Source organism: Pongo abelii, chromosome 15 (assembly GCF_028885655.2).
Source record: "Pongo abelii isolate AG06213 chromosome 15, NHGRI_mPonAbe1-v2.0_pri, whole genome shotgun sequence".
Lineage (NCBI taxonomy): Eukaryota > Metazoa > Chordata > Mammalia > Primates > Hominidae > Pongo > Pongo abelii.
In genome coordinates, this window is record NC_072000.2 from 95,189,884 (window position 1) to 95,217,723 (window position 27,840).

Here is a 27,840-nt window from a genome sequence, read left to right on the forward strand (position 1 = left end):
CACTGAGGAGTCATCGTCGTTCCTTCTGGGTGCCCTTACTCCAACTTTCCAAGAGTAGTCACACGCAGGTTCTCATCTCCACCACAGCCCGGAGTTGATGAAGAACACACATTGTGGACCTCAGTTTACCAATGAGGAGGCTGAATCACAGATATTTAAGAGAGGTGAGGAGGGAAGATCAGGAGGTGTTTTCTGATGTGACCAGTATCCCTTTCAAGCGCCTCAGGGACTGCCGAGGTGATGGAAGTTGAGCTGACAGGCCCTGGACACTGTGAACAGCCCAGGGAAAGGGGAACTAGAACGTTAGAGTTTCAACAGGGGACCCTTTAGTGCCCTGGCCCTTAGCTTCCGCCAAGAGGGAGCAGGAAGGGAAGGAGAAGAAATCTCCACAGGAGATGTTTCCTCTCTCCTGACACCCTCCTGTTCTCCCAACTCCAGTCTGTCTCTCCAGATTTGCTGGGAATGTTCTCCATCTGGTCCAGGAGAAAGATTCCTGTGCCTTCTTTCAGACACAGGCCAAAGGTCACTGGGCAGCCTTGATCAACATCGGACAGACCTTGTGTGACAGCACTTGCCACCTCCCTCTGGGAAGGGGCAGGGTCTTAATCATGACTAATGCGTACACTGCCTCAGTTGCCACACTGGAGGGTAAATGACGAGGGCCATCCGTCCGCCTCCCTACCTGATAAGGTGGCTTCATGAGGACGGGTGCTGCCCGAGCCATGGCATTTAACATCCCCAGGCCTCCATTCCTTGGCTGTGATACCTCCCCCTGGAGCTGGTTGAGGAGGAAATGAGGAAATACAGGTAGGGCACAGAGAACAGTGCCAGCGTGCCAGGCTCTGTGGCTCACGCCTGTAATCCCAGCACTTTGGGTGGATCACGAGGTCAGAAGATCGAGACCGTTCTGGCTAACATGGTGAAACCCTGTCTCTACTAAAAATACAAAAAAATTAGCCAGACATGGTGGTGGGCACCTGTAGTCCCAGCTACTCAGGAGGCTGAGGCAGGAGAATCGCTTGAACCCATGAGGTGGAGGTTGCACCTCCATCATGCCACTGCACTCCAGTCTGGGTGACAGAGCAAGACTCCATCTCAAAAAAAAAAAAAAGAACAGTGCCAGTGTGCCAATGGAGTGCCATGTCGGCTGTCATTCTGCGTCTCTCTGCCCCTTGCAACCCACATAGGGCCTGGCACAGTGTGGGAGCTTAAATGAACGAGGCTGGAGTCCCCAAGGTCTAGAGCCGCCTGTGAGTGCATTTCCTTAGGATGAACATCCCAATAATGAATCCATGTCACTACGTTCTAGGCTTCCACCTTCATGGCAGGCCACCTACAGGGGCCCAATGCCAGAATATTCTTCAGAACACGTGCTTGGGTGCAGAGGTTGCTGGGTATAGGGTTTGGGAGCAGAGGCTGACAAACATTGTCAGCCTGAAGCAGGAGAGAGAAGGAACCCTCTGGGCTTCACCAGGCTTCACTGGGAGCCTGAGAGCTGGGCCCTGTGGCCTCTGGGCTCATTTCCGCATCTGCCGTCCATATCCTGGCCCTCATCCATGGCCTGGGCCACTCTGGCAGCTGCCACAGCAACCCTAGAGAGGTACAAGTGATCCTATGAGGACAAAGTCCCTGGATGGTTCTCCAGGTGACTTTACCTGCAGGCAGCACTCAGCTAAATTCAGGAGTAAGAAGGCATTCATGCTCATAATTGTAATTAAGGCAGTATCTTTTCCTCTAGGCATTCAGGTAGTACAGGTTTGACAAGGATGTGGAAAATCACAGCCTATAGGCCCAATCCCACCATGGGGCCTGGGGTGCCTGGCAGGAAAGAAGTGGAGGACGGCTGGGAAGGGAGTCTGACTTCTGGCCAATTCCTTGAGAACAGCTGGGGTGCCAGGAGCAATGGAGGCAGGCTGTAGGCTCATTCCAAAGGCCAGTGCAAATAGGGAGCTTGTGTGGTCTGGAGACTTTCCAGTCCTCATCTCCGAAAGCCTGGATTCCCTGTGCAATCAGAATAAGGGAAGAGGTGAGCAGCAAGGGAGCGGGCGTTGAGAGAGAAAACAGAGAGAGAGAATGAGAGAGGGATTGTGGCCAGGTTAGGATGGAGAGAGCTTAGGGGAAGGAGACACTGGTGGGAGGAGGGGTCAGAACTTTGCCCTTTCTCCTCCCTCGCGTGGCCTGGAAGCCTCTTCCCCAGAAACCCATGTGGTCCCTCCCTACCTTCCTTCTGAAGGCAGTGAGGGAGGTCACATCCTCACAGAGACCTTCCCCGACCACTCTGTCCAGCTTTGCTCCCCCTCATTCCCTTCACCCTTACCCCCTTATCCTGCTGTAGTTTTCTTCTTGTCCCACCTGATCTATGGTTATTAACTGAGTGTGTATTATCTGCCTCCCCTCACTAGAGCAAAAGCCCCAGGAGGGCAGGGATTTGTGTGTGGTTCTGTTCATAACGGCATTCCCGGCACTGAGAATGGTGCCTGATGCACGGTGAGTACTCAGTCAATACAGGTTGAATGAATGAATTAGTCGAAGGAAGGTGGAGGGGCTGGGATTGGGCAGGTGAGCATCCCGGTGAACAGCCCCACAGGGAAGTGGGGATCCACTGTCTGAAGCCAATGGGCAGGCTGAAGGGGGAGACAGAAACCCAGAAACGGGGATCCACAAGGGGCCTCAGTGTGCCAGCAGAAAGAATGATCACCTCTCACCTCTAACCTTTGGCCTCACCCTGCTGGGGCAACAGCCCTGTCATCTCGCTGCCAGAGCCAGGGACAGGCCTTGGAGCCCCGGGAGGTGTGAGCCATCAGCAGCTGGTGCTGTGGGCGGTCGCTGCGGCGATGCTCACGGGGAACCTGGAAACCACACCACAGCTTGCAGGCCCGGGGCGTGAGTAATGAGAGTGCAGTCATGATAGCTGGCTTCGGCTGGCTTTTAATTATGTAATATTTGATACATACAAAAATACCCAGAATCAAGGGGCACCTACGTAATAAAATAATAAGATGAACACCAGGGAAACTATTGGCTATCCCAGAGTTAACTACATTGTGATTTTTGTGTTTGTTATACCCTTGCTTTGTTTTTTAGCTAGTTTTATCACTAAACTTGCTTTCTGCCACTTCTTATAATGTGGGTACAACATGTAACCCTATACACCAGAGGTCTCCAAGCTTTTTGGCACCAAGGACCAGTTTCATGGAAGACAATTTTTCCATGGGTAGGGGGAGATGGGGGGATGGTTTTGGGCTGATTCAAGCATATTACATTTATTGTGCACTTTATTTCTATTCTTATTGCCTTATAATATATAATGAAATAATTATAAAACTCACCATCATGTAGAATCAGTGGGAGCCCTGAGCTTGTTTTCCTGCAACTAGACGGCCCCATCTGGGGGTGATGAGAGACAGGCATTAGATTCTCATAAGGAGTATGCAACCTAGATCCCTCACATGCACAGTTCACAGTAGGGTTTGTGCTCCTATGAGACTGTAATGCTGCCGCTGATCTGACAGGAGGCAGAGCTCAGGCAGTAATGTGAGCCATAGGGAGCAGTTGTAAATACAGGTGAAGTTTCGCTTGCTCACCCACCACTCACCTCCTGCTGTGTGGCCTGGTTCCTAATGGGCCACTAGCCAGTACCAGTCTGTGGTCCAGGGGTTGGGGACCCCTGCTATACACGATATCGTTTGGTTTCACTTGTTTTGAGCTTTCTAAAAATGGCGTTGTGTCCTCTTTTCTCTGGTGTGTAATATTCCATGGCATGACTGTGCTACACTTGAATTATCCAACCTCCAGGTTTATCAGACCTCGAGCCTTCAGGTTTGCTTTAATGGACAAGGTTATTATTTATAAAATCTGCATTAGGCCACGCACAGTGGCTCACACCTGTAATTCCAGCACTTTGGGAGGTGAAGGAATTTGAGACCAGCCTGACCAACATGGAGAAACCCAGTCTACTAAAAATACAAAATTAGCCGGGCAAGGTGGCGCATGCCTGAAATCCCAGCTACTTGGGAAGCTGAGGCAGGAGAATCACTTGAACCCAGGAGGTGGAAGTTATGGTGAGCCAAGATTGCGCCATTGCATCCCAGCCTGGGCAACAAGAGCAAGACTCTGTCTTTAAAAAAAAAAAAAAAAAAAAAAGCTGCATCAGTGCCATTGTCTTGAGCAGGGTTTCTGAGGATGGATTCAGGATGGCTCTGTGCCCTTCCTCCTTGGAGTTCCCTGAGGGCCCCCTAACTTTCTTCCAAAGGGCCACTTCCAACTGCCTGGAACCATGATTCCCATTGTAGGGACAAAGCAGTGGGAAACTTGCTGGGCAACTCCACTATAGGCACCAAAGCTGGTGCTTCTAATTTACCATTTGTTGCCATCTGAGAGGGACAGCCAGATGGAGGAGGCTGGTTGGCTGCTCAGGGAGGGCCCTGGGTAGCATGAGTCAGGTGTAGAAACCATGGTCTGAAGTTTCAGCTTTGCAAGTCTAGAAATATGTCAGTGTTCCAGGGTGCTCTGCCTAGTCCCACTAATGAAGCCCACCAGAGACCACTGTTTCAATCCCAGGCCAACTCTCATTTGCAGTAGAAGCCAACCCCCAGTATCTCATAATCAGGAGACCCCACTCCTAGTGTCAGGAAGCATGCAAAGCCGAAATCATCCTTAACTTACCTGGTGGGCACAAACTCAGAATCAGAGAGGGGAAGGTATCAAGAAGGTGGTCATCAGCCCTGGAAAAGCTCAGAAGGCCATCTCGGTCTGTTGTGGGAAGTTAGGGACCCCTAATGGAGGGACCGGCTGGAGCTGTGGCAGAGGAACATAAATTGTGATGATTTCATGGACATTTATCAGTTCCCAAAATTAATACTTTTATAATTTCTTATGCCTGTCTTTACTGCAATCTCTGACCATAAATTGTGAAGATTTCATGGACATTTATCAGTTCCCAAATAATACTCTTATAATTTCTTATGCCTGTCTTTAATCTCTTAATCCTGTTATCTTCGTAAGCTGAGAATGTACTTCACCTCAGGACCACTATTGTATAAATTGATTGTAAAACATGTGTGTTTGGACAATATGAAATCAGTGCACCTTGAAAAAGAACAGAATAACAGCGATTTTCAGGGAACAAGGGAAGATAACCATAAGGTCTGACTGCCTGCGGGGTCGGGCAGAATACAGCCATATTTTTCTTCTTGCAGAGAGCCTATAAACAGACGTACACATAGGCGAGATATCGCTGAATTCTTTTCCCAGCAAGGAATATTAATAATTAATACCCTTTGGAAGGAATGCATTCCTGGGGGGAGGTCTATAAATGGCCGCTCTGGGAGTGTCTGTTTTATGCAGTTGAGATAAGAACTGAAATACGCCCTGGTCTCCTGCAGTACCCTCAGGCTTATTAGGTTGAGGAAAAGATCCCGCCCTGGTAAATTTGAGGTCAGACCAGTTCTCTGCTCTCGAACACTGTTTTCTGTTGTTTAAGATGTTTATCAAGACAATATGTGCACAGCTGAACATAGACCCTCATCAGTAATTCTAATTTTGCCCTTTGCCTTGTGATCTTTGCTTTGCCCTTTGCCTTGTGATCTTTATTGCCCTTTAAAGCATGTGATCTTTGTGACCTACTCCCTGTTCATACACCCCCTTCCCTTTTAAAGTCCTTAATAAAAACCTGCTGGTTTTGAGGCTCAGGTGGACATCACAGACCTACTGATATGTGATGTCACCCCCGGAGGCCCAGCTGTAAAACTCCTCTCTTTGTACTCTTTATTTCTCAGACCGGCCGACACTTAGGGAAAATAGAAAGAACCTACGTTGAAATATTGGGGGCTGGTTCCCCTGATATCAGTCCCGCTGTTGAACCCACTTCTCCAGGGTTCAGAATCTCCACATGTCCAAAGCCTATCTCCCCCTGCCCAGAATGAGGCTGGACCAGCTTTGTGAATTTTAACTTCTCATCTCCGTACATGCCAACCTTGCACAGGCTTTAGACACCATAACAATTAAGCTGATTTTGGTTTGAGCCTGTAAAATAGGAACCTTTGTGTAATAGGAAGGGGTTTTTTGTTGTTGTTGTTGTTATGTTTTTTACTTTAGAGACAGGGTCTCACTATGTTGGCCAGGGTGGTCTCGAACTCCTGACCTCAAGTGACCTCCCACCTCAGCCTTCCAGAGTGCTGGGATTACAGGCATGAGCCACCATGCCTAGCATTTTTTTTTTTTTTTGACGGAGTCTTGCTCTGTTGCCAGGCTGGAGCGCAGTGACACAATCTCGGCTCACTGCAACAACCTCTGCCTCTGCAGTTCAAGCGATTCTCCTGCCTCAGCCTCCCAAGTAGCTGGGATTACAGGCACATGCCACCGCGCCTGGCTCATTTTTTGTTTTTTTGTTTTTGAGACGGAGTCTTGTTCTGTCACCCAGGCTGGCGTGCAGTGGCCCGATCTCGGCTCACTGCAAGCTCCGCCTCCCAGGTTCACACCATTCTCCCGCCTCAGCCTCCCGGGTAGCTGGGACTACAGGCGCCCGCCACCACGCCCAGCCAATTTTTTCTATTTTTAATACAGACGGGCTTTCACCGTGTTAGCCAGGATGATCTCGATCTCCTGACCTTGTGATCTGCCTGCCTCGGCCTCCCAAAGTGCTGGGATTACAGGCGTGAGCCACCACGTCTGGCCATTTTTTGTATTTTTAGTAGAGACAGGGCTTCACCATGTTGGCCAGGATGATCTTGAACTCCAGACCTCATGATCTGCCCGCCTCAGCCTCCCAAAGTGCTGGGATTATAGGCGTGAGCCACCGTGCCTGCCCGTTTTTTTCTTTCTTTCTTTGTTTTTTTTAGAGACAGGGTCTTGCTTTGTGTCTCTTGGGCTGGCATGCAGTGGCACCATCATAGCTCACTGCAGCCTTGAACTCCTGGGCTCAACCAATGCTCCTGCTTAAACCTCCCAAGTAGCGCCACCATGTCCAGCTAACTTTTTTTAATTTTGTAGAGATGGGGGTCCCGCTTTGTTGCCTAGGCTGGTCTCAAGCTCCTAGGCTTGAGTGATCCACCCACTTTGGCCTCCCAAAGTGCTGGCAGTACAGGCATGAGCTGTCTTGCCCTGCCTTTAATAGGAATCTTCATGAGTGTTTTCCTCAAACTCAGAGTTCTGGGGACACTTCCCTGTTACCCTGTACCCCGCCTCTCCTATATTCTCCAAAAAAGGCATAGAGTGGGTTTGTGATAAAATGCCCACCTATATCTGTAAATGAACATCAAAGTAAAGATGGGAAACTATTCAGATACGGGGGAGAAAGGTGTATCTGCCAACAGGGAGGAGACCGACTGTTCCTCAGCATGAGGTTACACTGATTTCTGAGTTTCCTAGCAGACCAGGCACAGAAGAAAACACGTGGAATGGTTTTATTTATTTAATTTTTTTTTAGATGGAGTCTTGCTCTGTCACCCAGGTTGGAGTGCAGCGGCTTGATCTCAGCTCACTGCAACCTCCGCCTCTTGGGTTCCAGCAATTCTCTCTGCCTGCCTCAGCCTCCCAAGTAGCTGGGATTACAGGAATCTGCTACCATGCCCAGCTAATGTTTGTAGCTAATGCCCTGGCTAATGTTGGCCAGGCTGGTCTTGAACTCCTGACCTCAGGTGATCTGCCCACCTTGGCCTCCCAAAGTGCTGGGATTACAGGTGTGAGCCACCACGCCTGGCAAAATGGTTTGATTTAAATGATGTTGTTGATTCACATATCAGGAGTTAGTTTGTTTTGTTTTTTTGTGCTTTTTTTTTTTTTTTTTTTGAGATAAAGTCTTGCTCTGTCGCCCAGGCTGGAATGCAGTGGCACAATCTTGGCTCATTGCAACTTCTGCCTCCTGGGTTCAAGTGATCCTCCTGCCTCACCTTCCCAAGTAGCTGAGATTACTAGCATATGCCACCATGCCTGCCTAATTTTTGTATTTTTAGTAGAGATAGGATTTCACCATGTTGGCCAGTCTGGTCTCAAACTCCCGACCTCAAGTGATCTGCCCACCTCAGCCTCCCAAAGTGCTGGGATTACAGGTGTGAGCCACCACGCCCAGCTGACATCAGGAGTTTTAAAGAGAAATCACGAACTAGGTGGCCACAAGGAACCTGGTTGTTCCTGGGGAGTTGTATCAGCAAACAGGTTTGAAGTTTGCACTTCAGACACGTTACTATGAAAAAAAGAAACTAATTCTCATTTTGTGTGAAGGAGCCTGATAGACACAGGATCTGCTTCAGTGAGGAATTGTGAGTGATCTTCCCCTGCACAAGGCCGATAGGGTGCAAGGTTTCCATAGTTCAATTCAACAAATGTTTATTGAGTACCTACTATATGCCAGACACAGTGTTAGGCCTTAGTGATACAATATTGTGTAGGGTATGGTCCCATCCCTCAAGGAACTCACAGTCTAGTGGGGGAAAGAAGTGAACAACAGCTCTGCAGCTGGACCCAGAGGAATGCCAGGAATTAACTGTGGTGGGTGCTCCAGTAAGTCTTCCTGGATGATGTTACCCCCAAGCCAAGCCTTGAAAAAAGATCTCAGGTCCAGTCTGCTTGCCAACCCTCACCGTCTAACAAAGTGATCCTGGGTTTTCAAAACTCTTGCACTCAAAATAGGGTCACAGTGTTCAGACATATGCAGTCCCAGATCACCCCCGACCATCAGATGAGAAAAACCCAACAATCTGGTCTGCTTTCCTGCAGCAAAGCACTTGGTGGTCAGAAGGGTTGGAGGTGAAGGCTTATGGGATCTGCTGGAAAGCTGGTGAGGCATACAGACACTTCTGATTGTTTCCTTTCTCCCAAATCCAATGCTAAAGGTACTAAAACCATGCTGACGGCATTAACTGTTCCTTGGGGACTGGTAGGGCATTCCATTCCTCCCCACATTTGGGAGTCCAAACTGGGGTGGAGGGGTAAGAAGTAAAAGGTCTGGGTCAAGTGCTGCCCATCAACTTGTTCATGATCAGGTACCCTTCAGTTTCCTTATTTGTAAGAGGAGAGTGCTAGTCGAGGAGGTCCTGGGCTCTGGTCGGTGATTCTGTCCTGTCAAAGTGAGAGTGGCTGGAATGGGATTGGTATATGGGTGCTCCCATCCAGCTGAGGTTCCTTTCTGAGCTCTCAGGCAGCAAATTAAAAAATAATAATAATAATTACCAGGTGAGATGGCTCACACCTGTAGTCCCAAGCACTTTGGGAGGCCGAGGCGGGCGGATCACCTGAGGTCAGGAGTTCGAGACCAGCCTGGCCAACATGATGAAACCCGTCTCTATTAAAAATACAAAAATTAGCCGGGCATGGTGGTGGGCACTTGTAATCCCAGCTACTCAGGAGGCTGAGGCAGAAGAATCGCTTAAACCCGGGAAGCAGAGATTGCAGTGAACCAAGATCACTCCACTGCACTCCACCCTGGGTGACAGAGTGAGACTCCGTCTCAAAAAAATAAAAAATGAAAAATAAAAATAAAACGAATAATAATAATAAGGCATCTGAAAAAACTCTTGAAGTTAGGAAACCTGGATTTGATTTTCATCTCTGTAACTGACCTGCCGTGTGACCTTGTGAAAGGTGCGTCCCCTCTCTGGGGGTGTCAGTGGACTAATTCCCGGGTTAGCGTGGGGGGAGATGATCACTGGCATTTAACAGTAAGGTGGGGCTTCAGAAGTCCATCTACTGCGAAGCAAGAGAAAACTCCACAGAATACATGACTGAAACGAGTGGGAAGCCAGATGTGTCAGGGACGTAGGGAGGGGAAGATGAAGGTCCCAGCAAAATCCCGGGAACATACCTGTCAAAGGGTCAGCGAGAAAACCAGTCCCTTGGCTTGTTGAAAGGAACACTTGATTCTTTGTCAGAAAGCAGCCTTGCGCTTCTAAGGGGTCTGCTGTCTGAGAGAAGCCTTCGAGGCTCGCAGACCTGGGGAAGAACTCAATCTGCCTTCAGCCCACGGGGACTGGGGCCGGCGCGGCTTTCTGGAGTCGAAAGGAACGAGCCGACCACGCGCGGCGGCAGCAGCCAATGAGGGAGCCTCCTGATGAGGTCATGCAGTTCCTGGGCGCTTCATTGGCGGATCCTTCGCGGGGCCGCGGCGGGGGCCGCAGGGCGGAGCGAGGCGGGGCGAGGCGGGGCGGAGGCGGTGCCTGCCAGAGCCCGGACCTAAGACCGCGGTTCGATTCCCCTTCCTTCCTCCCAGCGCTTATTTCCCCTGAGCGCGATGGGTCAGGCCCTTCTTAAGAGAGCAGTGAAAATACCCAGAAAAAAGAGCTCGTACTCACTCCAGAGACTGGGTTTACTTATTTTGGGGGAGCCCTCATTTTCTTTGGTAAAAGTGGAGGGTTTAGTTTTGTTTCAATCCAGGCCAAATGCACTATTAACTCTAACCATTTAGCAACACTGAGAGAATGTCCATTGGTAGCCTTTTATTTGCCCATTGTGGTCCTCTAAGCCACTGTGTGGGGAGTACCGAACACCAGCTTTGTCCACAGATGCGGAAACAGACCCAGGCGACTTACCCAGGGTTATGTGGCCATTCAGTGGGACAGTGGGGGAACAGAGAACTAAGCTCTTGGTCCCTGGCTGCATGCCCAGGGGACCCACTCTCATGACCCTGGGTCACAGCCCAAGGCTCCCCACAAGGAAAGGCAGTCAAGTCAACCTTGCTGCTTCCTGTTGCAAGCTTTTGATACATCAGTTTCATTTTCAAAATACTGCCCAGAGTAGTCTATGGTCAGCAGAAAGATGCTGACAGCACTGTCTATTCTAGGAAGTTATTTTCGAATGAACTACAGTGTGAGGGACAGTTGGAATGTCCCTGATGCTGAAGGAGCCTGGCAGCTATTACGCTGGTCCTCAGCCCACAGGACTTCCTTTTTAAGAGGTATCTAGGAACTTGTGTAACGCCTCTGTTTTGTTGTAGTCTAAGGGTGCTGATCCTTTGCTCAGAGGGAAACAGAGTTTTAAGTGATGTGTACAGAACACTCTTCTAAGGATGAGACCCTGGCACTTGGCCTGGGCCCTCAAATATGCATTGAATGACTGATACAGCCTGAATGCCTGTTATCAGACTCAGAGATTGTGTGGGCCAGGGAAGGCAGGCAGCAGAGAGAGTGCGGTGAGGCCAGGCGCGGTGGCTCACACCTGTAATCCCAGTACTCCGGGAGGCCGAGGTGGGCAGATCACTTGAGCTCAGGAGTTCAAGACTAGCCTGGGCAACATGGCAAAACCCTGTCTCTATTTTTATTTAGAAAGAAAGAAAGAGCGAGAGAAAGAGAGAAAGAAAGAGAGAGAGAGAGAAAGAAAAAGAAAGAAAGAAAGAAAGAGAGAAAGAAAGAAAGAGAAAGAAAGAAAGAAAAGAGCAGAGTTAGATGGCCTCACTCGTGGGAGGATGCCATCTGTCATCTGGGATCTTTATCTCCTTTCCTGTATTTGAGGAATCCCCCACCAGAGACACTGAAAATGCCAGGCACTCACTGTGCCAGACTCCCTTGTGGCTACAGTGAGGGATGGGGAACCTCAACCCTGCCAGGCAGATGCCACTCAGAAAGCAGGTGCAGGAGCGTGGGCAGCCTCAGCCTGATTCGGAGGCATCCCAGGTGGCAGCTGCTCTGGCAGGCCATGTGAGTGGGGCTGGGGTGCACTTGGGAATCTGTGCCCAGCAGTGGTGGCAACGCTTTTCCTCCCTGCCAGACCAGTCCTGAGGAGGATGTCCAGCCTCCCAGCCTGGGTCCCTTCCTCCCAGAATGTGTGCACCTGATGTGATGAATTCCACTTCTACCTAAATCAGCCAGAGCTGGTTTTTGTGGTTTGTAGCAGAGAACTGGACTGCTGGAGGAGGCTTCCTGTAGGAGGGACAGGCACTGGCTAGGCAAGAAAGGTTGGGTGCCCAGGTAGAGAAAATGGCACCAGGCTAAGGGTGGGGAGGAGATGGAGGACAGAGAGACATCGTGGTACCATTTTCCTTCAGACCAAGTCACAAGTTTCAGAGTTGTGTGGAAGGAAGCAAGTCACATTGCTGGGCCGGGTATCCTCCAGCTTCTCACAGGAGTTATAAAGGGTCCCAGGAGTCGTGATCGGGCTGGAGGGGTTTCCTGCAGGTCTGCTTTTTCCCCTTTGCTTCTTCCTTCCTTCCTTCTTTTTTTTCTTCAGACAGAGTCTTGCTCTTATCACCCAGGCTAGAGTGCAATGCCGGGATCTCAGCTCACTGCAACCTCAGCCTCCTAGGTTCAAGCGATTCTCCTGCCTCAGCTTCCTGAGTAGCTGGGATTACAGGTGCCTGCCGCCACAACTGACTAATTTTTATATTTTTAGAAACAGAGTTTCACCATGTTGGGCAGGCTGGTCTCAAACTTCTGACCTCAGACAATCCACCCGCCTCGGCCTCCCAAAGTGCTGGGATCTGAGCCTTTTACTCAAGAAACTGGGGCTTTTCTTCTGCGGTGGGAAGAGAGGTTAGGTTTAAGAGAGGCGATCAGGCTCCTGGTAGCCTTTTACTAGGCGGGCTTCTCTGATTTTATTAGGAATCCTCAGGGTGCTCCCCAAAAGGTAAGTCCTTCACCTAAAGTACGATTTTAACTAGGGGTGAAGACTTTCTTTTTAGAATGAAAGATGAGGTTTAAAATGCCCCTTTCCCCAGCCCCAACGCAGCCCTTGCATTTCCTCCTTTGATGGGCGAACTCACTCCAGCGGGGCTGGCCCTTTGCCGCTCTGTGTTCGTTGACATGGGTGTTGGGAGGACGCCATTCCCTGAGCCACCCTTTCCCACGTGGGGAAACTCTGGTGGTGCTGGGGGCCTGGGGATGAGCTGCCTTCTTTGGAGCAGAGTTTGAGAGAGCAAGGAGGGCTCAAGAGCCTGGGGATGGAGGTAAGGTAGGGAAAGCCTCCAGAAGGCGGGCAGGGGCTGGCATCCCGGACCGGCGCTTCCCACCCCTCTTCTCAGGCCTCCTCCCCAGCAAAGGCTGTCGCCTTTCCCCCATGGGCAGTAGGAGCTCTCTAAACCTCAGACCTCCACAGACCTGCCTCAGATGGACCCCGAAGAAAGGAGGAAGCCAGCTCTCAGGGACTTAGCTGCGGGTCCACCGTCTCCTCCCTACCCCAGGCTCAAACCATGAATGCCGCACAGCGCTGTGTGCCTGTCCATGAGGACGCGCCCAGCAGGCATCTGCCGGCACAGCGGGCTTTCAGAGCACAGTCAGGACAGAAACTGGGGAGGACATAGCTCTCCGACAGCACTTGCCATTCTGGGTGAACAACCCAGCGCCCCGCCCCTGCTGCCTTTGCGGACCATTCACTCTGGGCGTCAGCTTCTCCCTGATCCCTTCCTGGTGGACTTAGAGTCCCAGGTGCCACGGTTTGTGCCTCGGCGCTCCTTGCATTCCCCCAGGACGCCCATCACCCGTGGGCTGAGCCTCAGCAGGCCCTCAACAGGCACCCGTCAGTTCACTCGTCCATTCAGTGACCCCCCAAAGGAGGGAGAAGGAACATCCCTGCCGAACGCCACCACCCTCTGCCCCAGGCTCACCTCCTCCGCAGGAGGAAGGACTGGTTGGGGTTTCCAGCTTTTCCTTTCATCATTTTGTCTTACACTTTGTGCCATTCCTGTCATGAGCACCCACAGTTCCTCTTCTGGCAGAGGTATTTGGGTATTCATTTGCTTCTCCAAACAGACTACGAGTCTCAGAAAGGCCAGGCCTGGGTCCTGGTCATGTCACCATCTCCCACATCATCCGGCGCGTCGTTGGCAGGTCACATGGTTTTTGAATGAAGGCGCAGTCATAGAGTGGAGCTGTCACGCTGAGAGGCCGCCCACCCTTACGACACTCGGGAAGTGTGTTGGAATGTGTGATTTTAAAAAAAGTTGTCTGAGAGATAGATCCCATAGAATGCGGTTCCCAATTTAAAGCATAGAATTCGGAAGTTAGTAGTATATTTACAGACATGTGCAACCATCACTACAATCCACTTAGGAGCACTTTTTTCTAAATGCTCCCCAAAAAGAGACTCCATGCCCATTAACAATCACTCCCTATTTCCCCTCATGATAATATATATATATATACACACACATTATACATATATATATATTCATCCACAGTTCCTGATTCATAACTCCCAAAGCCCTCCCCTGGTAAAGTAAACGGAATATCTCTTTGACCTTCTCCTACCCTCCTTTTACCTGCCACAGAGGGTCCTGCCTCACACCCTGGAGAAAAGAATGCTACACAGAGAGGGAAAAAAGAATCGGAACAGGTGGCCGGGCGCAGTGGCTCACACCTGCAATCCCAGCCACTTTGGGAGGCTAAGGCAGGCGGATCACGAGGTCAGGAGATCAAAACCAGCCTGGCTAACACGGTGAAACCCCGTCTCTACTAAAACATACAAAAAAAATTAGCCCGGCGTGGTGGTGGGCGCCTGTAGTCCCAGCTACTCGGGAGGCTGAGGCAGGAGAATGGCATGAACCCTGGAGGCAGAGCTTGCAGTGAGCCGAGATCGCACCACTGCACTCCAGCCTGGGCGACAGAGTGAGACTCCGTCTCAGAAGAAAAAAAAAAAAAAAAAAAACCCAAGAGGATTGGGCTGGAGCGCTCTAGACAGCTGACCACAAGGAGGTTTCCGGAGGCAGGTGCACCTGCGGGGGGCATGGAAGCTCCATACCCCTTCCCACGTGCCTCACCCTATGCATCTCTTCATCTGTATCTTTGCAATATCTTTTATAATAAACTGGTAAACCTAAGTTTTCCCTCGAGTTCGGTGAGCAGCTCTGGCAAATTAATTCAACCCAAAGAGGGGGTTGTGAGACCCCCCAGCTTAAAGCTGGTTGGTCAGAATTTCCAGAGGCCTGGACTTGTGACTGGTGTCTGCAGGAAGATGCAGTCTTAGGGACTGAGCCCTCTACCTGTGGGAACTGACCCTAGCTCCACACAGGTAGTATCAGACCCAGCTGGTGCCTATTGCTTGTTGGTAGGGAAACCGCCCCCCTTGGTCAGAGAAGTCTGTGTTGATTGTTGTGGCATGAAAACAAAATAAATACAGGTTTGAGTTTTTCCAAAACATCCCCTACCCGCCAGCCCTAGGATTTTCTGTCTCCATGGATTTACCTGTTCCCGCCATTTCACATACATGGAATCATACAACATGAGGTCTTTTATAACTGACTTCTTTGACTTAACACAATGTTTTCAAGGTTCCTCCATGTGGTAGCCTGTACCAGCACTTCATCCAACTTTATGGCCAATAATATTCCATTGCGTGGGTGCCACATCCACTCATCCACTCATCAGTAGATGGGCATCGGCCTGATTCCACTCTTTGGCTATTGGGAGTGATGCTGCTATGTGCATTTTTGTAGGAGTTTTTGTGTAGACGTACATTTCCATTTCACTTAGGTGTAGAAGTAGGAGCAGAATTACTAGGTCATACGGGTAACTCTATGTTTAACCTTTTGAAGAACTAGTAAACCGTTTTCTAAAACAGCTGCATCATTTTACATCTCACCACCAATGTATGAGGTTTCCATTTCTCCCCATCCTCCACATCTCCCTTTTGTTTCTTTTTCATATCTGTCATTTCGAGGTTAGCCATCCCAGTGTATGCGAAGCGGCATTTCACTGTGGTTTTGATTTGCATTTCTTTGATGACTAATGATGTTGAGCAACTTTTCAGGTGCTTATTGACCATTTGTCCATCTTTGAAGAATTCTGATTCTTTGCTTATTTTTAAATTGGGTTACTTGGTTGTTTTTTTTTTTCTTCTATTATTGAGTTGTAAGAATTATTTATGGCTGGGTGTGGTGGCTCACACCTGTAATCCCAGCACTTTGGGAGGCTGAGGTGGGCGGATCACCTGAGGTCAGGAGTTCAAGACCAGCCTGGCCAACATGGTGAAAACCCGTCTCTACTAAAAATACAAAAAATTAGCCAGGCGTGGAGTGAGCCGAGATTGCACCACTGCACTCCAGCCTGGGTGTGACAGAGCAAGACTCCATCTCAAAAAAAAAAAAAAGTTATTTATATATTCTAGATACATATATATTATCAGATATATAATTTGCAAGTATTTCTTCCATTCTATGCATTATCTTTTCACTGTATTGACAGTGTTCCTTGAGGGACAAATTTTTTTTCTTTTTTTTTTTTTTGAGATGGAATCTCGCCCTGTTGCCCAGGCTAAAGTGCCATGGCACGATTTTGACTCACTGCAGCCACCGCCTTCCTGGTTCAAGCAATTCTCCTGCCTCAGCCTCCTGAGTAGCTGGGATTACAGGCATCTGCCACCATGTCCAGCTAATTTTTGTATTATGAGTAGAGATGGGGTTTCACCATTTTGGCCAGGCTAGTCTTGAACTCCTGACCTCAAATGATCTGCCCGCTTCAGCCTCCCAAAGTGCTGGGATTACAGGCATGAGCTACCGTGCCTGGCTGCAAATGTTTTTGATGAAGTTCAATTTATCTAATTTGTTCTTTTGTCACCTGTGTTTTGGGTGGTGTACTTAAGAAACCATTGCCTAATCTGAGGTCGTGAAGATTTATAGCTATGTATTATTCTAATAATTTTGCAGCTCTAGCTCTTCGGATGAGGTCTGTGATCCATTTTGAATTAATTTTTTGTATATGGTATGAGGTGGGGGTTCAAATTTACTCTTTTTTTTGAGATGGCGTCTTGCTCTGTTGCCCAGGCTGGAGTGCAGTGGCACAGTCTCAGCTGACTGCAAGCTCCGCCTCCCAGGTTCATGCCATTCTCCTGCCTCAGCCTCCCCAGTAGCTGGGACTACAGGCACCCACCACCACACCCGGCTAATTTTTTAAATTTTTTTTAGTAGAGACGGGGATTCACCGTGTTAGCCAGGATGGTCTTGATCTCCTGACCTCGTGATCCACCCACCTCAGCCTCCCAAAGTGCTGGGATTACAGGCGTGAGCCACTGCACCTGGCCCAAATTTACTCTTTTACATGTGGATATCTGGTTGTTCCAGCACCATTTATTGAAAAGACGATTCTTTCCCTTATTGAATAATGTTGGCGCTCTTGTCAAAAACCAATTGACCATAACTGTATGAGTTTATTTCTGAACCTGAATTTTATTCTATTGACTTATATGACTACCCTTATGTCAGTATCACACTGTCTTGATTGTTGTAGTTTTGCAGTAACTTTTGGAATTGGAAAATGTGAGGTCTTAGTTTTGTTCTTCTTTTATAAGATTGTTTTGATTTGGGGGGCTCCCTTTTATTTCCATATTAAAATTCAGATCTGTCAATGTCTGCGAAAAGAGCAGGGATTTTGATTGGGCTTGTGTTTGAATCTGTAGATCCATTTGAGGACTACTGCCATTTTAAGACTATGAAGTCTTGGCCGGGTGCAGCGGCTCACACCTGTAATCCCAGCACTTTGGGAGGCCGAGGCGGGTGGATCATGAGGTCAGGAGATCAAGACCATCCTGGCTAACACGGTGAAACCCCGTCTCTACTAAGAAAAATACAAAAAAATTAGCCAGATGTGGTGGCGGGTGCCTGTAGTCCCAACTACTCAGGAGGCTGAGGCAGGAGAATGGGGTGAACCCAGGAGGCGGAGCTTGCAGTGAGCTGAGATTGCACCACTGCACTCCAGCCTGGGCGACAGAGCGAGAATCCTTCCTGAGGTGGAAAGTGGGGAGGGCCGGGAGAGGCCCTGAGGCTTTATCCTCCCAGCACTGGGGCACCACACAGGGGGTTGCAGTGGGAATGATCAGATTGGAATTTTTATTTATTTTTCAGATTTAAATTTTTAGAGGGTCATTGAGGTGATCCAACCTCTAAAATCCCTGATCACGGTCTAACACAGAAGCCCCGGCCCCCACTCTGGGAATCCAGGCCCAGGAACGCCTTTGGGGTGGCTTGTTGTTCTCCTCTGCGGTCAGATCAGGGGCCCCAGTATAGAAACCACAGCCCAAGCTACTTCCATTTACTTAGCAGCAGGGGAGTTTCCTTGGCTCCCAGAGGCACCCTGGGCTGGCCCTTGGGCCTTCTCTGAGATGGAGACCCTGGATGCCAGGGCACACGGGGGCATTTCTGGGCTGACGGGCTCTGAACTTGTGCCTGGGAAGGGGAAGTTTTCCCACAAGCCTTCTCTCTTCCTCTCCAAAATCTCAGAAAGCTACAGAGCCACCTTCTGACAAGGAAGGAGAGCTTGGTCAGCAGGGCCCAGCTGCTAGGGCGAAGGCGTGCCCAGCTGTGAGGGCGGAGGGGTGCCCTGTGAGGGTGGAGGAGTGCCCAGCTGTGAGTGCAGAGGGGTGCCCAGCTGTGAGGGTGGAGGGGTGCCCAGCTGTGAGGGCGGAGGGGTGCCCACCTGTGAGGGCGGAGGGGTGCCCAGCTGTGAGGGCAGAGGGGTGCCCAGTGCAGGCAAGTTCACCTTCATGATTAGCATTTGCACAGTGTGAGGGGTGCTGCTGAGCAGACAGAATCAGCTGAGACATCCACCCTCCGTCAAGAAGCTGGGTTCTAGATCACCATACTCCTCCTGTGGGGCCTGTTTATTTGGGGTGTCTGTGTGCAAGGCTAGGAATGACGTCTCTGTCTTTCTCTAAGAAAGATTTCTAAATTAAAAAAGAAAGCCAAATACCAATATGTCCAGGGTTGAGCCATCTCTGAGGGTCTTTTCTGCAGAATACAAGTAAGTCACTCTACAGTTCTGAGGCTCAGTTTTCTTGCTTGCAAAATATTTTTCAACCAGAAAGTATCTGTGTAAGAGTGCCTGGACACCCCATGTTCCCTGGCGGCACCCCATCTCCGGCAGCAGCCAACTGTGCAATGTCCCCAGGAAACATCCACCTTCTAAAGGGCAGTCATCAGGGAACAGAGTTTTGTGTGGTTGAAGTTGTTCTTCAAGTACCTTTGGAATGAAAACTATAAAATGGTATCACGATGCATGAGTTGGCCAGTTATTCTTCCCGACTCCTGAAAGTAGTTCAAGTGTGGTCTTTAGTTATTCAACACAGAAGCAGCATGATATGTTTATCTGTTCGAACAGAGGTTTTGATTTCACAGATGAAAGAGAAAGGCTTGTTACTTCACATGCGGACTGCGAGATGTAGACTGGCTTGCCCCGATGGAAGACTTCTCAGAGAACATATATGGCCCCTAATCATAGTGGGCACATCATCGCTTGAAAGTAAAGTGCGCTGGGCCGGTGGTAACCCCAGCACTTTGTGAGGCCGAGGTGGGCGGATCACCTGAGGTCAGGAGCTCGAGACCAGCCTGGCCAACATGGCAAAACCCCATCTCTACTAAAAATACAATAGCCAGGTGTGGTGGCGCATGCCTGTAATCCCAGCTACTCAGGAGGCTGAGGCAGGAGAACTGCTTCAACCCGGGAGGAAGAGGCTGCAGTGAGATGAGATCGCACCACTGCACTCCAGCCTGGGTGCTGGGCGACAGAGCGAGACTCCGTCTCAAATAAATAAATAAATAAATAAATAAATAAATAAATAAATAGAAGGTAAGGTGCGCCATTGATTGGGAGACAATACGCAGGCTTTGACTGAGGCAGGGACTTGTGTTCTTTCCAGCTGTGAAGGGGACAGGCCGTGTGCTCCAGCATCAACAGACTAACGAAGTCAACACAAACTTACTGCAGTTTCCATGCCTTTCTTCCTCCAGGACGGAAATTAATACCCGGCCTCTACTGAGCCCCTTTTCAAACTTTATCTCAGAAGAAAACCTTCACTTTTAGATGTCACGCGTTAACAGAATATGGCCAATTATTCCTTTACCGTGCATCACCACAGAGCAACACCCAGCCCAGCGCAGGTGAAGGAGGGGTCAGAAACACAAAGCCAGTCTGAAATATTTAACTCTTTCCACTTTACCCTAGAGCACCAAGATGTTCTGAATGCTTTCAGTATTTTGGAAAGCTCTGCGCTTCCATTTTTCTTCTCTTGGATTTGATCGAACTCAATTCCATAAGCATTTATTATGCAGCTACCAAGTGTCTGGGATGGCGCTGACCTCCCCTGTCCGCCACCAAAGGAAACAAAAGTGGAGGAAAATGTCCCTGTCCTGGAGTTTGGGATCTGCTGGAAGACAAATGTCTTGTTAAAAAGCCAGACAAGGGGCCGGGCGCGGTGGCTCACACCTGTAATCCCAACACTTTGGGAGGCCGAGACGGGTGGATCACCTGAGGTCAGGAGTTTGAGATCAATCTGGCCAACATGGTGAAACCCCGTCTCTACTAAAAATAAAAATAAAATAAAAATAAAAATAAAAATTAGCCGGTCGTGGTGGCGGGTGCCTGTAATCCCAGCTACTTGGGAGCCTGAGGCACGAGAATCTCTTGAACCCGGGAGGCAGAGGTTGCAGTGAACCGAGAATATGCCATTGCACTCCAGCCTGGGTGACAAGAGTGAAACTCATCTCAAAAAAAAAAAAAAAAAAAAATGAGGCAGACAAGGAACAGGCTCTGGGGGAGCAGCCACTGATTTTGCTTCTGCCCAGCGTCCAGTCTCCTAGCCTCGGTTTCTGCTCCCACTTTGCTTTGGAGAAATGACCTCAAACTAGCACATGATAAGTACCCGTCAAGGAGGAGGATGCGCTGCCTTCCTCTAGCCAAGGCTGAGCATGTGACCCAGCCAGGCAGTTAGAACCCTTCCTCCCTGATATTTCAGTCTAGCCTGGAGAGACCTAGGGATGAAGGAAAAAGAAACTCAAACTTACACACACTCACTCACACGCTTCCCTGCCCACTCACGCTGGATTAGATGTATTCAGCACTGAGGACCAGATGAAACATCCATTTACTTTCCTTTCCCAGGCCCCAAGGGCAACCCAGGCCCTGCCCCTTCCGAGCCTGGGCTTTGTGCCTTCGGTCATTTTCCTCTCCCACTTCCTGTTGTCCATTCCCTTTTTGCTTAAGTTACTCAGTTAACTTTTTGCTTAAGTTACTTAAGTTAGTTTTTGTTGCTTTCGAACAAAGAACCTGAGGGAGACATCTGGTAAATGATTTTTATACCAATTGGACTTGGAAAAGATTTGGGAGACTAAGAGAACTGTCCAGAGCCCAGACCCAGGCGGAGAAATGCTGGCCCTGGGGCGGAGAGCACAGAGAACAGAAGCAGTACTGCTCCCAGTGTGTAGAGCACAGAAACCTATCTTTGTTGTCTTGGTTGGTTGAACAGAGATCTTAACATCTCCTTTTTTTTTTCTTTCCAGGGTCTTGCTTTCTTACTTAGGCAGGAGTGTGCAGTGGTGTGATCATGGCTCACTGCAGCCTCAACCTCCTGGGCTCAAGTTATCCTCCCACTTTAGCCTCCCAAGAAGCTGAGCCTGTAAGTGTGTGCCACCACACCTGGCTAATTTTTGTGTTTTTTGTAGAGACGGAGTTTCGCCGTGTCGCTCAGGCTTTAATATCTCTTTGAAATGGTTTGGGTGTTTGTCCCCTCCAAACCTCATGTTGAAATGTAATCCCCAGTGTGGGAGGTGGGGGACTAGAGGGAGATGTGTAGGTCATAGAGAGGATCCCTCATGAATAGCTTGGTGCCACCCCTTGGTGATGAGCGACTCTCACTGTTAGTTCATGTGACAGCTGGTTGTTTAAAAGAGCCTGGCGCCTCCTCTCCCTCTTTCTCCTCTGCCTCCCTCTCCATGTGACACACCTACTCCCCCTTCGTCTTCTGCTGCGAGTTTTTTTTTTTTTGAGACAGAGTCTCACTGTGTCGCCCGGGCTGAAGAGCAATGGTGTGATCTCGGCTCACTGCAACCTCCACCTCCCGGGTTCAAGTGATTCTCGTGCCTCAGCCTCCCGAGTAGCTGGGATTACAGTCACCCACCACCATGCCGGGCTAATTTTTGTAATTTTAGTACAGTTGGAGTTTCACCATATTGCCCAGGCTGGTCTCAAACTCCTGACCTCAGGTTATCCACCCACCTCGGCCTCCCAAAGTGCTGGCATTACAGGCATGAGCCACAGCGCCCAGTGTCTGCTGTGATTATAAGTTTCCTGAGATCCTCATCAGAAGCTGAGCAGACTTCATGTACAGCTTGCACAACTATGAGCCAAATAAACCTCTTTTCTATATAAATTACCCAGCTTCAGTATTCCTTTACAGCAACACAAAATGGACTAACATACCCTTCCTTGCTCTTCACTGATGTTTAATAACTCACTGCTCAGGGTGGGCCTGTGGAAAAATTCAGTTTCACAGATCACTCATTCTGCCAGGCCCACGCGCCCCAAAGGCCTGATGGATGGCAGGAGTGAGCACACACAGCCCTTCAAACTGAACTTTGTACAACCTGCCCTCTCACCCTGCAGATCACCTGGGTTAAATTTTTTTTTTTTTTTTGAGACAGAGTCTTGCTCTGTCACCCAGGCTGGAGTGCAGTGGCTCGATCTCGGCTCACTGCAACCTCCACCTCCTGGGTTCAAGCAATTCTCTGCCTCTCTCTGTAATCCCTGAGTAACTGGGATTACAAGCACCTGCCACCATAGCTGGCTAATTTTTTTTGTATTTTTAGTAGAGACAGGATTTCACCATCTTGGCCAGGCTGGTCTTGAACTCCTGACCTCGTGATCCACTTGCCTCAGCCTCCCAAAGTGCTGGGATTACAGGTGTGAGCCACCGTGCCCGGCCATCTGGGTTAAAATTTTAATCCTTGGGCAGCCTCCTCTCACCCTTCAGTGTGCTTAGAGTGCACTGTCTCCTTTATGAGTTGTTTAGGGAATGTTTCCAGCCTAAGTGGAATCATGGCAGGCGAATCTGCGGCGTGAGGCTCTGACTGTGGCTCTGCTCCTCTCCTCCAGGTTATGCAACCAAGGATGGGCTGCTATTTGCTGGTGGGACTAGGCTTGTACTTAGGTTGTACTTTTTTTGAGAGACAGGGTCTCGCTCTGTCACCCAGGCTGGAGTGCTGTGGCGCGAACTTGGCTCACTGCAACCTCTGCCTCCCAGGTTCAAGCGATTCCCCTGCCTCAGCCTCCCGAGGATCTGGGATTGTAGCTGCGTGCCACCGTGCCAGGCTGATTTTTGTATTTTTAGTAGAGACGGGGTTTCACCATGTTGGCCAAGCTGCTCTCAAACTCCTGAGCTCAAGTGATCCACCCGCCTTGGCCTCCCAAAGTGCTGGGATTACAGGCATGAGCCACCACACCCAGCCTATGCTGTCCTTTAAAAAATCATTATGAAATATTTCATACATGCAAAAGGGCATAAGGATACTATCATGAACACCTGCATGCTACCTCTATGCTGAAGAAATCAAGCATTAGAAATGCAGTCGGCGGGCCGGGCGCGGGGGCTCACGCCTGTAATCTCAGCACTTTGGGAGGCCGAGGCGGGCGGATCACAAGGTCAGGAGTTCGAGACAAGCGTGGCCAACATGGTGAAACCCCATCTCTACTAAAAATAGAAAAATTAGCTGGGCGTGGTGGTGCACATCTGTAATCCCAGCTGCTCGGGAGGCTGAGGCAGGAGAATCGCTTCAACCCAAGAGGCGGAGGTTGCAGTCAGCTGAGATTGCGCCACTGCACTCCAGCCTGAGCGACAAAGTGAGACTGTTTCTCAAAAAAAAAAAAAAAGAAAGAAAAGAAAAGAAATGCAGATGGCGCTCCTGTGTGAATCCCTGTTTAAAGAGCCTCACACTATTAACTGGAGCTTTGCAGAACTTGCTCATATGCTTAGGGTCAACAGCAATTCAAGGTGGGCCAAGATTAAACATGGCTTCCATGTCTGATCAGATAAGACACCGGAGAGTTGCTAGGTTTTTAAAATTGCTAGCAATTACTATCCCTATCACCATGCTTTTTTTTTTAATTAAATTAAATTAATTTATTTATTTTTTGAGACAGAGTCTTGCTCTGTCGCCCAGGCTGGAGAGCAGTGGCTCGATCTCGGCTCACTGCAAGCTCTGCCTCCTGGGTTCACACCATTCTCCTGCCTCAGCCTCCCGAGTAGCTGGGACTACAGGCGCCCGCCACCTATGCCCGGCTAATTTTTTTTGTATTTTTAGTAGAGACGGGGTTTCACCATGTTAGCCAGGATAGTCTCGATCTCCTGACCTCGTGATCCACCCATCTCAGCCCCGCAAAGTGCTGGGATTACAGGCGTGAGCCACCGCGCCCAGCATCACCATGCTTTTCTGCATCCAAAATAGGTCACCTGCAGCAACGTGGGAAGCCTTGTACATTGAGCTGAGGATTTTTTCAGTCTACTGCGCCTCCTTCTCATCCTAATAATAACCACACTGTAGAGGTTGGGGGAGCTCTTGAGGCCCAAATTGTGAAGTACTGCCCAGGCCTTCGCCTTCCCCTCTGCCCACATCTCATGCAGGGCCACCATGCCTGACGTCTGCAACTCATGCTGGTGCTTCCTGTTCTAGGCTGCCTTTCAAAGCTTTGTTGCGTACAACCGGCTTTACACCCTCCCTCAGTCTTGGCAGCCTATTAATAACTACTATGATTTTGGAGCATCCCAACTGTATAGACACTTTCTATAGACTCTACAGTATAAAGAATTACCCCAGAGAATGTTCCAGTCTTCTGCAGCCTTAGGAACTGTTATAGAGAAAAACTGACTGAAGGATAACATTAACCCTGTTTTACAGATAAGGACACTGAGGACCAGAGAGGTTTGATGCTCTAATGATTGGCACTCAGGGAGCACTGAGAGGTGGGAGCAGACCTGCTGAGCAGGTGGGACTTTGAGGCAGAGGCTTCCCCTGGGTCTTCCTTCCACCACAGGCTGCTTCTGGCTTCTGGCCAGGCTGGTCTATCTACTATTTTGGTTGTTTTTTAGCCAGTTGTGCTTGAACCAATGGAGGGACCCAGGGTGACCTTAATCTGTGTTTCCTGTGAGTTTTTAAATTTTATTTATTTATTTATTTTTTTAGATGGAGTCTTGATCTGTTACCCAGGTTGGAGTGCAGTGGCATGATCTCGGCTCACTGCAACCTCTGCCTCCCAGGTTCAAGTGAGTCTCCTGCCTCAGCCTTCCGAATAGCTGGGATTACAGGTGTCCACCACCACGCCCGGCTAATTTTTGTATTTTTAATAGAGACGGGGTTTCACCATGTTGGCCAGGCTGGTCTCGAACTCCTGACCTCAGGCGATCCGCTCGCCTCAGCCTCCTAAAGTGCTGGGATTACAGGTGTGAGCCACGGCGCCCGACCTTAATTTTTTTTTCTGAGACAGGGTCTCACTTTGTCGCCCAGGCTGGAGTGCAGTCACGTGATCTCGGCTCATTGCAATCTCCGCCTCCCGGGTTCAAGCGATTCTCCTGCCTTAGTCTCCTGAGCAGCTGGGATTACGGGTGCCCGCCACAACACCCAGCTAATTTTTGTATTTTTAGTACAGACAAGGTTTCACCATGTTGGTCAGGCTGGTCTCGAGCTCCTGACCTCAAGTGATCTGCCCATCTTGGCCTCCCAAAGTGCTGGGATTACAGGTGTGTGCCACCATACCCAGCCACTTGTGAGCTCTTGATGCACACCTCAGCACCAGTTAGAGCCTCAAACAGCCACAAAGACACAAACTGGGAAGGACTGACTGGTGGTTTGGCTCAGCTGTACCATCTGGGATGATAATACAAGTCTGATAGAATCAACACTGATATTTACTAAAACACCCAGGGGTGCTTTATATATATTATTTTTACAAAAATGAGATTCTTGACTCAATCTGACTATGTGGCTCACCATCCTTTGCCACACCCTGCAGAGAAAGTCCACACGCAGATGGGGCAGCAGCCAGCCAGAGCTATCCCTGTGGTGATCAGTGGTCCAAGGCTAGCCCCTTCCCTCACACCTCTACACGGCAGCTTAGTCCACTGCCTTTGATGGCCTCTGTTTACCCTGGGGATTACTTCTCTGTCTTATAAATAGCCAAACATTTGCCCTGGTTAGCTGGTAATCCGTGGGGCCAACTCTGAGATGTCAGCATTACACCCACCTGAGTTTAAGCTCAGCATAGGACACACACAGCATAGGTGACCAAAGTTAAAGAAACACAAAATGGGCCGGACGAAGTGGCTCACCTGTATTACCAGCAATTTGGGAGGCTGAGGCAGAAGGATCACTTGAGCCCAGGAGTTCGAGATCAGCCTAGAAAACATGATGAGACTTTGTCTCTACAAAAAAATAAAATATGAAAAATTAGCCAGGTGTGTTGGCACACACCTATGGTCCCAGTTACTCAGGAAGCTAAGGCAAGAGATCGCTTGAGCCCAGGAGTTCGAGGCTGCAGTGAGCTATGATTGTGCCACTGTACTCCAGCTTGGGTGACAAAATGAGACCCATGATCTCGGCTCATGGCAACCTCCGACTCTTGGGTTCAAGTGATTCTCCTGTCTCAGCCTCCCGAGTAGCTGGGATTACAGGCGTGCACCACCACGCCCAGCTAATTTTTGTATTTTTAGTAGAGATGGGGTTTCATCGTGTTGGCCAGGCTGGTCTCGAACTCCTGAGCTCAAGTTATCCACCTGCCTCAGCCTTCCAAAGTGCCAGGATTACAGGTGTGAGCCACCACACCCGGCCTACTGTGTCATTTTATGTCAGGGACTTGAGCATCCTCGGATTTTGGTGTCCTCAGATCTTGGTGTGCTGGAGCCCATGGATCCTGAGAGACAACTGTATTTTCATCAGCTCCGGAAGAAACCCTGTGTCCTTTAGCTATCCTCCCATAGTCTCCCAAACTCCCCAGTCCTAGACAACCATGAATCTAGTTTCTGTCTTGGCCTGGGAACAACAGCATGTTTCCCTGAGTGACGCCCCAGCTTTAGGACTGAGTGCTTGGTGCAAGGGTCCACAGTAGCCTCTGGTCTCCCTGCTTTGCCTCTCCCAGCATGGAAACTCTGCCTCCGGAGCCAGGACAGGCCATCAGGGTGCCAGTATTCACATCCCAGATGGGGCCTGGGTAGAGCCTCTATCCCATGAGGGGGCAGGAGGATGAAGGGAGCCTCCAACTCTCACCTGTCCCTGCCCAGAACTTAGCCTCAGCAACAGGAACTGGGGGCAGGAGGAGAAACGCTGGCATGCTGCTTCTCTTGGGAAGGCAACCCTCCCACTGGGTGCTGGGGAAGACAGAGCCCTGTGCCCTTGGCTGCTCCGTTCTGGAGTGGAGTTTCTGTCTTGCTGTGCTGGAGGTCAGAAGTTCAAAAATCAGTCTCATTGGTCAAAGTCAAGGCGTCAGCAGGGCTGGCTCTTCTTGGAAGGGCTTGGGTAGAATCCATTTCCTTGTCCTTTCCAGCTTCCACAGACCAGCTATGTCCTAGATTCATGGCCCCTTCCTGCACCCTCATGGCCAGTGGTGTGCCATCTCCTCTCCTCTCTGAGCTCCTGCTTCCCTCTTAGAAAGACCTTTGTGATGACATTGGGGCCATCCAGATTGGCCAGGGTTGTCTCCCCATCTCCAGATCCTTACCTTAATCCCATCTGCAAGGTTCCTTTTGCCACGTAAGCTAACATAGCCACAGGTTCTGGGGATTAGGACATGGATGTCTTTGAGGGGGACCATTATTCTGGTGGAAAGTAGGAGAGAGACAAAGTGGTAGCCTCCAGCTGAGAGGCAGACGAGTCTAATTCCCATCTTGGCTCATCTGTGGACCCAGCCAGGAGCAGCACAGGATGTTTCCTGTCCTGTGGGACTGCCTCTCCCCAAACCCCCCTCACCATCCTGTTGGAGTTCCATCTTCACCCATGCTGTCAGCAGAGACTCTTGCTTTGGGTCTCCCCGAGCCTGGATAACAATAACTCCTATTTATGAACACCTGCTATGTGCCAGATATGGTTGGGCTAGAAGGTTTCCAACACTGTCTTGAAGCCACGTAAGTACTCTTAAAGAAGACAGTATTGTTCTCATTTTAGAGAAGAAT

The 27,840-nt window shown here is 49.7% G+C and overlaps 1 long non-coding RNA gene across 2 annotated transcripts; it reads right to left on the bottom strand.

Annotated features, from left to right (window-relative positions):
- Positions 1-1,695: 1,695 nt before the first annotated feature.
- On the bottom strand, positions 1,696-27,840 carry LOC112128827 (uncharacterized). 2 transcript variants are annotated; one of them, XR_008513171.2, is made up of 5 exons: positions 26,939-27,840; positions 26,005-26,097; positions 4,666-4,797; positions 3,330-3,387; positions 1,696-2,001 (listed from the first exon to the last, which is right to left on the bottom strand). It is a non-coding gene; the product is annotated as an uncharacterized LOC112128827 (long non-coding RNA). The 2 variants fall into 2 exon arrangements; XR_002911288.3 differs by lacking the exons at positions 26,005-26,097; positions 26,939-27,840 and adding an exon at positions 9,800-9,998.